Source organism: Chinchilla lanigera, unplaced genomic scaffold, assembly GCF_000276665.1.
Source record: "Chinchilla lanigera isolate Chin_1 unplaced genomic scaffold, ChiLan1.0 scaffold00061, whole genome shotgun sequence".
NCBI classification, from domain to species: domain Eukaryota; kingdom Metazoa; phylum Chordata; class Mammalia; order Rodentia; family Chinchillidae; genus Chinchilla; species Chinchilla lanigera.
In genome coordinates this window covers 3,267,636-3,280,682 of record NW_004955462.1, presented here as the reverse complement: position 1 = coordinate 3,280,682, position 13,047 = coordinate 3,267,636, and the positions used below count along the sequence as shown (strand labels likewise).

At 46.7% G+C, this 13,047-nt stretch overlaps 1 protein-coding gene across 14 annotated transcripts in view; it reads right to left on the bottom strand.

Annotated features, from left to right (window-relative positions):
* Pard3 (par-3 family cell polarity regulator) overlaps positions 1 to 13,047 on the bottom strand; it is a 527,188-nt gene that overhangs the window by 176,676 nt on the left and 337,465 nt on the right. The window lies entirely within an intron of this gene.

Genomic DNA, 13,047 nt, shown 5'->3' with positions numbered 1-13,047 from the left:
AAGAAAGAAAGAAAGAAAGAAAGAAAGAAAGAAAGAAAGAAAGAAAGAAAGAAAGAAAGAAAGAAAGAAAAAGGGAGGGAGGGAGGGAGGGAAGGAAAGAGAGAGAGAAAGGGAGGGAGGGGATTTGATGAAAAGAACGGTGCTAAGAATATTGATCTTTAGATGCATGTATTTCCTCTGGACTAAAGAAGGAAGTCTTCCTCTAATGAGAGGCTTAGGGCTGCATGCAGAACACAGATGACAAGATCTGGCACGTTACAGCACTGGAACACAGAACACAAGCGAGCATGCTAGAACAAGAACACATTTGAAAAGGCACCGAAGCCAGTCCAACCAACACCACAACCTGTGATTCAAAGCTTGCACTCCAAAATCTGAAAATCATAGGTTACTTCTGTGATAAATGATATTATCCAGTAATAATAAAAATGCTATTCATTAAAAAAATAGTAGCAAAGATTAAAAGTAGTCACATTTAAACCACACAGACCATCCCAGGTAGAAATCAATCACACTTAACAGCCACTGTTCTCTACTAAGAGATTTCAGCCTGTGACCGTGCTATCAGGGTCCATACCCAGCTCCTTGTGTTTTGAAGATCTGGACAGTTTAGGTGGTAGCTGCGCTGTTTTCCACCTCTGGTCTGCTTCCTGGCTACTGGTCAGATCAACAGGACCAAGCCAGAGGGTTAGTGCTGGCCAGAACGAGCCCAGAGTCCCAAAGCCACTCAGTTTCCAACAGGCAGCTCCCAGAGCAGGTGCTGCTGGCTACCTACCCAGGGCCGGTCTCCTCCTGTCCTCAGAACCATGGTGCAGTGGGTGGGATGAAACTGCAATTCCCAGTCGCGCACAGAGACAGGAACAAAGAGAGAAGACAGCTGTCAGGAGCACAGACCCTGGGCCCACAGCCAGCTTCGCCTCTTATTACCTCTGCAGCCCGAAGCCTCATAACTCCTTGAGCCTCCTGCAAACTCAGGGTCTTCTTTGGTCACTGGCAACCACCTCACAGGGTTACCATGAGAATTAAAGGAACTGGACACCAGTGTGTCTGTGCACTTAGCATTCAATCAGTACTAAGGAGGTCATTATCCTTGCTCCTTGCTGTGCTGGGGATAGAGCCAGGGGCTATGGCAGAGCCTCCCCGCCAGCCAGCCACGTCCCTCACTTCTAGTTCATAGAAACTTGTGAGACTTGCCGAAAAACTTTTCCCCATCCTCCTCCTTCCTTCTGTGAACATGGACAGAATGAATACAGCTGTAATCTCAACTTCACACAGAGGGTGGGAATATGTGTTAAGACACCCATGTTTTAGCAACACTATCCACAATGGCAAGGCATCCAAAGATGGATGAACTGGTAAACAAACTGTGATACATACAGACATGGGAAACTATGCTCCCTTCAAAGGACAGAAATTCGGACGCATGAAGAATATGGGCAAAACCCTGAGGACATACTAAATGACAACAACCAGTGACAAAAAGATAAATGCTGCAGCCTTTTCCTTATATGGGGGACCTGTAGTCCAATGTACAGCGATGCGAAGTAAAATGGTGGGAGAGGAGGGAAATGGGGGTGATCATATTGGGCACAAAGTATCACTACTGCAGGATGAAATGATTCTGGAGTGGGCGGTGGTGATGGTTTGCAAGACAACGCACATGTACTTGAAGTGCCACTGAAGTATACGTTTAGAAATAGGTAAGATGGTGAATAGCATGTTTGACACTTTTACCACCATTTACCAAATAGTAAAATACATATTAAGGATGTAGTGACACTGATAGTGCTCTGGGACCATCACAAGGGCCTTGGGATGCCAATCTCTAGACTTCAGGAGAAAATGAAGTCTGTTTTGTGTAAGCCACAGTCGTTGGGGGCCTAGGCCACATTCACAATGACTTCTCACAGGTACAGCCACAGAGGTAAGAAGGCAAGAAAAAAAAAAGAAGCAGCATTTCCTTTCAAGCATTCAGCTTCCCAGTGAGAGATGAGAGTATTTCTTTGCAATATCTCTGTACATGATCCCATCCTCGGGTCAGTACATCTTCAGGTCAGTCCACCAATGCCCAGCAACCGTTTTCTCCTCCAGATATTGCCCTCACAGTCAACCTGGGGAGGCCAATGAGGTGGGGGAGGAGCCAGCAGCCTCCCTAGGGTATACAGCACATTAATTGAAACAACTGAAAATAACACCAAAGCAAAGAAAGCCCCATCATTCAGCCCGATGCCGCTGGTCCAGCTGACAAAGACTTTCAGTGCTGAAAGCAACAATCCGAGAGTCAGAGATGATTCTCATTTCCTCCCCATTGTTTCCAGTGCTATCTGGGTATCTGGGGCTGTGAGGATGGCCGGAGTCCTGGCTAACGTTACTAAGAGCCTTTTCTCACTCGGCTGTCACTGCAAGGACAGAGAACAGTGGAGGTGACTCCTGCAGGCAAAGGTCCCTTTCCATTGCTGACTGTACTTAATGGAATAATACAAAAATTCTGCTTCAGTGACTTACAGAAATGCCATCCATTACATAAGAAAACTAATGTTTAAAGGGGTTTTGCCAGTCTAAATAGTCAGTGGTCTAATCAAAGAGTAAAACACATACAATGCTTAGAACAAAGACAATAATATCCAAGCGGGAAAAAAATATGTTAGCTTGGAGAAACTTTCCCAAAGGAGTCTCACAGAAAAACATTACATTTTCTATTTGCTCTCTAAAATTGGGAAGGAAGACCTAAAATCTTAGTGGTGATCCATTTAAAGATTGTAATGTTATTTACTAGCAAACAAGATACTTGTTACATTTTCTACCTTTTAAATAATAACAGCTCAGAATGCATTACTACAGAAAGCAGAAATAAAAATTGTGTCACAGGGAGAAATATATAGAATTCTATACTTTCCTGGGAATTACATTTCCAGAAAGAATCTAATTTTTTCAAAGCATGACATTAAAGTACATAATACATAGAATGATTTATGAAATTAAAAATGCATATAAAAATCATAGTTTTTTAAGATGCATATAGGCAGGAAGCCCTTTAGAAAAAGTCAACAAGTGAAAATCATGAGCATGTTCAGTACACTAATTTTGGTATAGCAAAGCACTGATAGTTTGAACAACCCAAGAACTTTACATTAATTTGGACAAAATACAAAAGATGCCTTAAAAACAAAGTTATCTGCAAATCATAATTTATTCCAAATTTTTGAAGCCGAAGAAAGAGGGGCATTCATGACCCTTGGGAAAAACAGGCTCTCGGAAAATACAGTCTAAAAACATACACAAGTGGCTAGGACTCCCGGTTATCCATTAGAATGGTTAAATATCACAATGTTTTCAAAAAGGCTTTCAAAGAAAGGTAATTTCCAAGTCAGTATAGATCAATTACAGGAGGTATTTGCCTGACCTGAGTGCTTTTCTTGTTGCATAAACGTAACTGAAGTCTGGAACCTGGGAGCTGACTGAAGAGTGCTAGAACCAGGGGACTCTTGCCCCTCAGCCACCTCTGGGGAGTCGTGGGCAACACAGTTCCACAGCTGCCAGCACAGGAGAGAAAGGAACAATAGTGCATGCACAATTCTCTTGGCGCTGAAGGAAAGATGAGATCAGATAGCCAGCAGCAGCAGTCACACAGTGGTTTTTCCTTTCCTGCAGTATTGGGGTTTGCATCACGGGCCTTCACCCTGAGCTACACCCCAGCCCTCTGTATTTTTTAGTTTTGATGCAGGGTTGCCCAGGCTGGGCTCAAACTTTTGATCTTTCTGCCTCAGCTTCCAAGAGTACTGGGGCTACGGGCATTGCCACCATGTTTTACTTAAAAATGAACTTCTCAGCCAGGTGTTGTGCAGCATGCCTGTAATTCTAGCACTGTGGGAGGCTGAGATGGAAGGATCAAAAACTGGAGCCCAGCCTGAATAACCCTGCCTCAAAAATAAAAAATAAGAATGGCTGGGGATGCAGCTTAGCAAGAAAGCCCTGGGTTCAATTCCCATTACTGCAAAACAAAGAAACAAAAAACTCTTATCCTAAATTCTACAGTCCTTTGTGTAAATCCGCAGTTGGGATTAATATGTCTCTTAAAATATTTCCACTGCTCCAAAAATGTGGAAACTTGGTTTTATGACTATGTAGGGAATGCGGGGGAAAGTCTCTGTTTCTTGGATTAACTAACTAGTACTCCATATCCCCAACCTGGAGTGACGCTAGCCCCGCTGCATGGCCCGGGCCTCGAGGACACTTCGGACCACGGCGTTCTAATTAGGGACACACACACCCCTGCTTAAGTAGCTTCCAGGACCATGCTTTTCTGGTTTCCTCCTCCCTGCAGTGGCCCCTCAGCCCCAGTGCCTGCCCTGCTCTGCCCTGATACCTGACGGCACTCATATCTACACCTCTGCTTGCTACTGGTACCGGCACACATATTCCTCTGCCAGCCCCCTCCATGTACACTGCCACGGTTTCAAGTATCTGCTTACACCTCTCGCACTTCCAAACCTCCCATCTACCCACCTGTCACCCCCATCTGGGCTTGCCACAGACATACCTGATTCACCACGTCCCCTTCCTCCCCACTGACTGTCCTCCGGTATTTTCTCCATACTGCGTGACTATCCATCCAGCTCATCAGGCCAAAACCATGGGAATTATTTCTTACTCTTCTCTCTCCCTCTTTATTTTTGCTACACCTTATCAAATAATGGTGTTGCCTGATTCCACTGTCCCCAATGTCTGCAATGGCACCCTAACACAGCTCTCAGCCCCCCAGCTCTGTAGTTCAGTTATGCACTGTGGTGAAGAGAACCTTCCACCTTTCTAAAAATGGTTCATTTTATCAAGCAATTCTCTTGAGTGGCTACCCACGGTATTTAGGGTAAGGGTCGCCCTCTCTCCTAATCTGGTATGAGAAGCCACCTACCGCTCCAATGCTACTCCTGGAAGCCTAAAGGATTTCCACCAGCACACAGTATTGTTCCAATTGCCTGTTAGAACCCACTAAAGTTCTGAACGTTGGTTTGGTGGAACTCACCTAGCATTATTTAAAAATGAATTATAAACTAACAGTAACAGCAGCAGCAGGCAGTATCTACTTAGTATTTTCTTGGTACCAGGAGTAGTTCTGAAATGCTTTGTATCCATTCATTCATTCTAAACTCAAAACAGCCCCAGGAGGTCGGCAGCATCGGTGTACAAACTTCACAACTGAGATACCAGAGTGCAGAGAAGTAATCTGCCCCAAATCCAGGGCTGAATGTACAGCCGGGATCTGGAGCCAGGTAATCTAACTTCTAACTATGACGCATTACCTCCCCTTCACAAAATGCCACGGAGGGCATCACAGAGCATAGGCTCCTTCATGAAATTCTCATCACTAACAGTATTACTGTGTTGCATGTGCACAAATGCAAGGTAAAATGCATTTCTCACTCTGGATGATGCTAAATACAAAGCTGAGTTCCACTGATGAAAAATACTCCTTTGCCTCGTTACCTCCTTCAGACAGAGAACTCAAAACATCTTTTGGGTCTCAGTTATAGGGTTCTTTTCTGGAGGGAGGCAGATGCCCAGGCCCAGGCTAGGCCTGCTTGCCCCGAATTCTTGGAATGGTTTCTAGACCTTCCTTTCACAAGGCCCACTGGAGCAGCACCTACATACCACAGGCTTGGGCCTGTCATCTCTTCCGCACCCCCACTGAGTCCCCAACACCCACCATGTGCCTAGGATGAAGCAGGCACTCTAGCAGGTAACTGCTGAACATTGGAAATGACTGGTTTTTACCTTGTAATTACTAAAAACACTAAACACAGTAAGCTTTGGGGGGAAGAAAATCTACCTACTCATCAGAAATAATACGTGCAGGTGACTAGCAAAATGCCCAAACTTTACTTTACATCCAGGTGAACAGTGGTGCAAAGCACGCAGAATTTCCTGTGGATACGGCTCTCTGTGATGGTTATTTCAGGCGCACTGTGGGGGACAGGGCGGGGTAGAAGCAGGAGCTGCATAAGGTGGGGAACAGAGCTTTTCCCTGGAGAAGCAACAGGGGCTGAAGTCCTCCCTCAGCCTCAAAGCAGGAAGCTGCCCACTCCCAGCAAAGCACCCTTCTGGGGCAGGGCCCAGATCCAGCCACACCTCACAAGGTTTCCTCACCTTGGATCTGCGGCTCAAAGCCAGTTGGCAAAGGGGCAGTGAAGAGTCCTCCTTAACAAGACACTCTTCATCAAGCATGAGACGCAACTGCCCATTATCTGCAAAGGTACACACCAGAGGGAGAGGTGCTGTCAAACCAAGTTTGTCAAAGGCAGCAGCCAGCGTGGCGAGGACAGCCCGGCGGGGAACAGTGCCTGCATAAATGATCACAAACGCTCTCTACTGAGCTCCAAGCTGTACCAGGCAGCTGGCTACTGCTATGCCCAGGAGAGAAAACCAAAGCAACATTCCCACCCTATTAAAGCACCTGTTTGCGGTTGGTCTGAAGTTTACTTCTTAAAAGTAACTGTTTCAGATCAACCCACGCTGAGATAAATTAAATAGATGTCATCACTTTCACAGAAAAACATGGTCAGCCCTATACAATGAAATGAAATAAACAATGAAAAAAGGCAAGAAACCTGAAATTCTAGAGATCTGAAGGTTACACTTGGGATCCTTCTGTAATGGCTAACATCAGCTATGAAAGAAGGGATTGCACAGTTACTTCCCGGTATGTGGCGGCTGTAGAAAGTTACAAAGGCCAGGATTGAGGGTTGCAGACAGATCCAAAGCAGAAGACCATGAGTGCAGCAGTCCAAGGGCGGAGCCTATGAGAGCCAGGATCCCATGCAAGTGAGAGCAGAAGGCCAGGTGGCTTTGAGATCTGCACGCACTGCTGGGCCTCACACGGCGGTAAACAGAAACCTCGGGGATCGCTGCAGCGGTGAGGACAGCAGACACGAGCCAGGGAAGAGGCGATGGTTTCAGGTTCCTTTGAACGGGGAAAACAAAAGAGCAATGGTAGAAGAAGACCTGGGGTGTGGAGAGTCATGGAGTAAGGAAAGAGAAACTGGGGAAAGAGACAGGAAAGGAGCCAGAGCAGTTGGGGAGCTCTAAGGCCATGCCGAAAAAGTGGAGGGAGCGTTGGGACTTATTTATTTATTTTTTTTTTTGTAAATCATCACTAGTGTTGCAGAGGAGGAATTCCACCATCACAAATCGAAAGGTTAGTTAAGGGGAGTTGGAACTTGGCCACTGGTACTTTTTGAATTAGCCATAAAGTCCTTAAAAATAATGGGGTGTGGTGGAATGTAGCTGAATGGTACAGTGCTTGCCCAGCACATATGAAGTCTCGGGTTCCTTCCTTTACTCTGCAAAACAAGAAAAAAAGAAAAGAAATACCTGGAGAGAAAGTAACGTAGATGGGAAAAGCTAAAGAAATAATGTAGCATGTAGCATCTAATCGTAAGAGCCAGGCTCAAAGCTCTTAGACTCTGTTTTTCACAGCACACACACTACAGCGGTGCTGTGTGACACAATGAACTTCACAGCACTCTCGGCCCCGGCGCAGGCGTTAGCACAGTACCACGCCCTGGGACAGAGGGCGCAGCTGGCACGGCACGGTGGTGAGGAATGGGGCTCAGAGCAGACCAGTGCTCACGGCCAGCATGGCTGCCCCTTCTGTCACAGCGTGACTTGGTGAGCTCACTGCCTCGAACCCCCACATTTTAGTTTCTACATCCACAGAACAAGGCTTAAAAATAGCAGCTTCTAGGATTACAACAGAGATGAAATGGGTGATGGAAAAATGTTCTTTCCAGAGTGTCTACAAGCATCAGCGCGCCGTCACAGCCCCCACCAGCTGCAGTGGACAAGTCGGAAGGACATGTTGCCCAACCAGATCTGAAACATGGGCCCAGAAGTGGTGACAGACAACTCTCCAAGCTAACCAGAAGGGTGGAGAACAGCAAGCAGCTCAGTCAGCCCATTTCCAAGTCTCTAGCTGTGTATGAACACAGAAGGGAAAGCGGGTCCTTTCTTAAGACCAAAATTATTATGAGGGAGGATATGTAATTACCACTTAAATATTTTAGCTGTTATGCAAGAAGAAACTAAAGAGGCAAGGTTGTCATTACCCGCAGTGCACACCTCCTGTAGGTGTGCTTGGAAGAGCCCAGGCCGCAGGAGGACGCGGAAGCTGTCGCACACCCGCATGGGGGAGGTGGGGCAAGGGCAGGAGGGCTCTCACAACTCTCCCCAGCTTTCAGGAGCAGAATCTCCTGACCCTGATGTTTGGTGTCTTGGGAATTCATGCACAGGGCAAAGTCAGCGTTACCTCCTTGCTTGAACTTGTCTTGCCTCAGTTATACAAGCCTCACTCAGCCTTGGGGATGGGAATTGCCCAATGGGAAGGATTTGGTTTGGCAGTTCCAGAATCTTTTTTTGTGAGTAAGATGCACAAGAGAATACTTAAAACACCAGGAGTACTCATGGCAGAGAAAATGGTACCTTCAACAAACCCCCCCCCAAAAAAAAAATCGTCTCCTCAGTCACAGCATGGACAATGGCCCTGACATAACTTGCCATAAATTGCCAACTTACTCCAAATAGAATGTTCTCAAATGCACTGCTTACTACTTACTCCAGAAATGTACTGCATTTATTCACTTGCTCAAAAAATGTGGTGTTAATCTGAATTTCATCAAAACCTGATGGAGACGAGGATGTAGAGTAGCAGTTTAATGGCAGCTGCAAGGTAGAGAGAAATCCAGAAAAGAAGGGCTCGTGTCTGGTACTAGAGACCAAGAGAGCTTTATGGGCACCCTCTGGGAGCCAGGGGAGCTGCGCCTCCTGCCCTGTCAGGTGCCCACAAATCTCCAGGGCTGGGAAACTGGATTTTGACATTAGCTAGCTGGGGCTGCTCTTCTGCATTCCTGCCGGCCCCGGGTTCTGCCAGGCCCTAGTGTGAGAATCACCCTTTCATGCCAAGAGTGTGAACTGAGGCCTCAACACTCCAACCTAAGGGTCCTGGGGACTGGGGCTATTACCCAGGCTTCTCAGCCACTGATTGACAGGTTCTCAGAGGTGTGGCCAGTCCCAGGTACTTCTGTAGGCCCAGAGCTGCACAGCGGCCCCCTGGGGCTTCGGATAGGTGACAGCTTAGAGGCAGAGGCTATGGAGGGTTCTGAAAAGTAGGAGTGTTCCCTTGTTGGCTCTGGTTATGCCCCAGTCTGCTAAGGAGATAAAGCAGCAGGGAAAGGGACAACATTCCCTGCCGCTGTCAACTCAGTATTACACCTGGCCAGTGCACAGATCCTGTTACACTGTCCTAAGCTCAAGTGAGGAACACAATGCCGAAAGTGGGAGATGAAGGCGGGGGGCTACAGTTTGCATCAATCCCCTGAAAACTGGCGCCTGAGTGAAGATGACGAAGGTCCAAGAGAGAAGCCATGGCTGTCTCAGAGAGGGAGGCACAAGGACAAGGCGCCAGGGCCCTCAGGTCCAGGAAGAGCGAGGTGACCAGCAAGGAGGGTGAGGCATGAGCTGCACACGTCCCAGAGCCGGGCAGGTGACTAAGGTTCGCTTTCACCGAGGACTTGGGAAGCTATGGGGTTGAAGAGGGGCCCATGCAGGGACTCTGCGCTCAGGGAAGACAGGGTGGGTGGAGTGGGCACAGGTGAAGAACCGCTGCCCAGACCAGAAAGGGAACAGGAGGGGGCTCGAGTCAAAACCCACCCACTTGCTGTGTTAGGTCTCTGCATTCCCACGTTTCCAGTTCATTTAACGTTGTCCTTTGTCACTTCCCGGCCCACCTTTCTGATCCTCTTGGGTGATATGCTGGTCCTCAGTGGTCATGGTGGCAGCAGAGGAGCAACCAAAAAGTCCTAGGGTCATGGAGAAGGGTTGAACACAGACCAAAGGGGCTTTGGCTTTTGTGCCTTAGCAAATCACATAGGTGGTATAAGGGAAAAATAATCGTCCAGGAGTACTTCAGGCTTTGGAGCTAGGCAAGTACAAGGCAAGCCTGCCATTTTCCGAGAAAGCGGGGCCAAAGAAGACCAGTCTGGGATGGAGTGGGGACCATGTCACATTCCGGCTGCCAGAGCGACACCTGAAGGGAGGAATCAAGAAGATGGCTGAGTCTACACACCCAGCACTGCAGTCAGACGCTCAGGTGGATATGACTGGGGAGTGACTGCACTTAGAGCCCGAAGCCTCTGTCTCCTGAGAATATCAAAATTTTGTGTTACTGAAAAAAGAAAAAGAGAAGACTGAGCCCTGAAGTTGTCCGTGTAACACAGCATGAGCTGAAGAGAGCCCAGGGGAGTCGGGGGAAGGAGCCCCACAAAGAGCGCTCAGAGAGCAGCAGGGGCCGACCTGGCAGCCAGCACTGTGGCGGAGGAGGCTGAGGCTGCGGACGGATTCGCTGAGGCAGAGCGATTCGCTGAGGCAGAGCGGGGAGACAGCTCCTGCAGCAGAGTGGGACTAGGGACCCAGAGAAGGGAGTTCAGAAGAACGGGAAACTGCAGAGCACAAACCCAAAGGCACCACGCGGCTTGAAGAGCAGGGCAGAAAATGGGGCAGTGACTGGAAGGGGAAGGTGGAGCTGAGTGCTTTCCCTACATGGAGGAAATAAGGGCAGGGCAGTGAGGACGAGTGTGTAGCAGAGCAGCCCCTGACTAGGAGAGAGAAAAGAAAGCGCTGCTGAACACCCTGCAGGGCAGGAAAGAGCATTTGGAGCGCTTTGAGGAGCCCGGCCTTAGCTGACAGCACGAGGGGCTTAGTGACCCAACTACGAAACAAAACAAAACCCAAGGCAAGAGGGAAGGGGCAATGGCAGCCATGGTTATATCACTATGATTTGTAATTTAGTCCAATTTTAGTCTTTTGTTTCTAGTTAGCTATTACTCAATGCAGGTCAGAGGAAAATCATCCAACATTCCATATATACAAAGTCATTCCCTCAGTGAATTCTTTAAAAGACAGTTTGAAATGATAAAACAATTACCTTTACGTAATAATTTGTGACTTAATAAAAATACATTTAGAAATACTGTGTATTTGATCCATTACATTTAATGTAAAAGATATAGGACCTTTAATGGTAACAAATAAAAGCATCGAGAGCCAAGAATGGTACTGTATGTCTGCAATCCCAGCACTCGGGGAGGCTGAGGCAGGAAGATCATAAGTTCGAGCCCAGCTTGGCAAGTTAGCAAAAGTGCATCTAAAAAAAAATTTTTTTAAAGAGCTGAAGTTGCAGCTCAGTGGAAAGCCCCTGGGTTCAACCCCCTAATACTGCAAAAAAAAAAAAATTCAAAAAGAATACTTCCAGTATACACTGTGGTTTGTATCATTAGCCAAGCCTGTCTCTAGTACACTTTTCAATGGTGTGATAGTATTTATTTATCCTACATTATTAGAAAGTAAATAGTCACTAGCCTTCAATTTTCACATCAATTGCATCAATTGCAGGAAAAAAAAAAAAAAAAGATTCTACTTTCTACACAGTCTGGAATTGAAATTGACTTAGCATCTCAGAACTGTCAAAAATTCCTTTTACGAAAAGGTTTGCTTCACAGAGTCTGCAAAGCAGGTGTCAGCCTTGACACCACATTCTGTATTCATGCCGCAGGTCCGTGGAAAAGAAACGTTAAGGAACGTCAAGAGAGGTCTTGGAAAGGCCTAGTGGCAGGCTGCAGGCCTCCACCCACTTCCTCTCCAGTCGGCTGCCACACTGCAGGTCTCTGTTAAGAGTGCTAACAAGGAAGAGAAGAACACTTGAAAAATACCCTATCACTATCCCGGAACTTATTTTTGCTAAGAGGTCAGCCTGACACTTATTTTCCAGTGTTAAAAAAGAGAAACTTCTTTTTTCAATGAAAATTAAAAGATGCATACATTAAATTCTTGGGATTTACAAATTCCAGACTTAGTCCAAGAAAACTATGCAGGGTGTGCACGGATAACACACAGCTGCTCTCTGACCAAGTGACAAACAAGAAAACAAATACAATTAGGCAAATTTCTGAAGTTCTTTTCTTTTTCTCTTCATGACAAAATATCACATTTCATTTCATTTCACAGTTCTCTACAGGCGTGTTTTAACTGCATTCCTAAAGTCTCCAGAAGATTATGTAGGATACCATTTAATTTTACAAATGTGAAACTGGTCATATTAACCCAGGTGGCAACTAGGCCTATGTCATAAAAACACTGGAGGTTCTGAAATCTCACTTAAGCAAATAACCAGTATTAGGAGGGCCTCAGACCAGAACACAGGTGAGTGATAACCCACGGTAGGGTGGAGTGCAGGACTGGAAACTCTACCAAGTGCAGGGGTCAAATTCTTCGCAAAGGTGCTCCACCCAACCCCAAGAGACCTTTTATCAAATGGCTCTCATCTTCCTGTTTATTTTTAATTAAGATTCAATTCTAACATTTTCGTGACACAGAGCTAACTAAATGGAGTCTTTGTCTGGAATCCTGAGAGTCATGAATAATGGAGGGTTGTGAATGAAGACTTCATTCTAAAGGACGGGCAGTGTGTGCTCTACCTGTGCCAGGGTTTGGGTCTAAGATGGCACACAAGGCCAGGCATTCCTTCTAGGATCATTTCTAAAGGAGCGTTTGCTCTCTGAACTTGTGGTTTCAGCAAACCTTGGGATCACCTTTTGCCAGAGTTGCTCTGCTCTCCTTGTACATACTGGGAGAATGTGTTGTTTTGCTATCCCTAAGTACAGAAACGTATTTCTCTAGTCCTTCATATTTTGTCTGCAATCCAAAGAGGAACTAACCCTTGGCAAAGAAGCCCTTTCAGACCTGCCTGTTGGGTCATCAATCTTTGCTGCGTTGCATCTTACCCCAGGTGGGCAACTACTACAATCCCCACGCCTTGCTGCCTTGGTGCTGTCCATTCTGCAGCTGCCTGTGTCCCCAGGCCACCGCCTTCTGCAGGAAATCCAGCTGGTGGCTGCACGTTACATGCTCTAGGAAGTACTAACGTGTGTGCTGATGATTTCTGAGTATGCCAAAAGTGAGGACTGCGGCTGTCTACTGAGAAAAGCAGGGCGGGGGGGG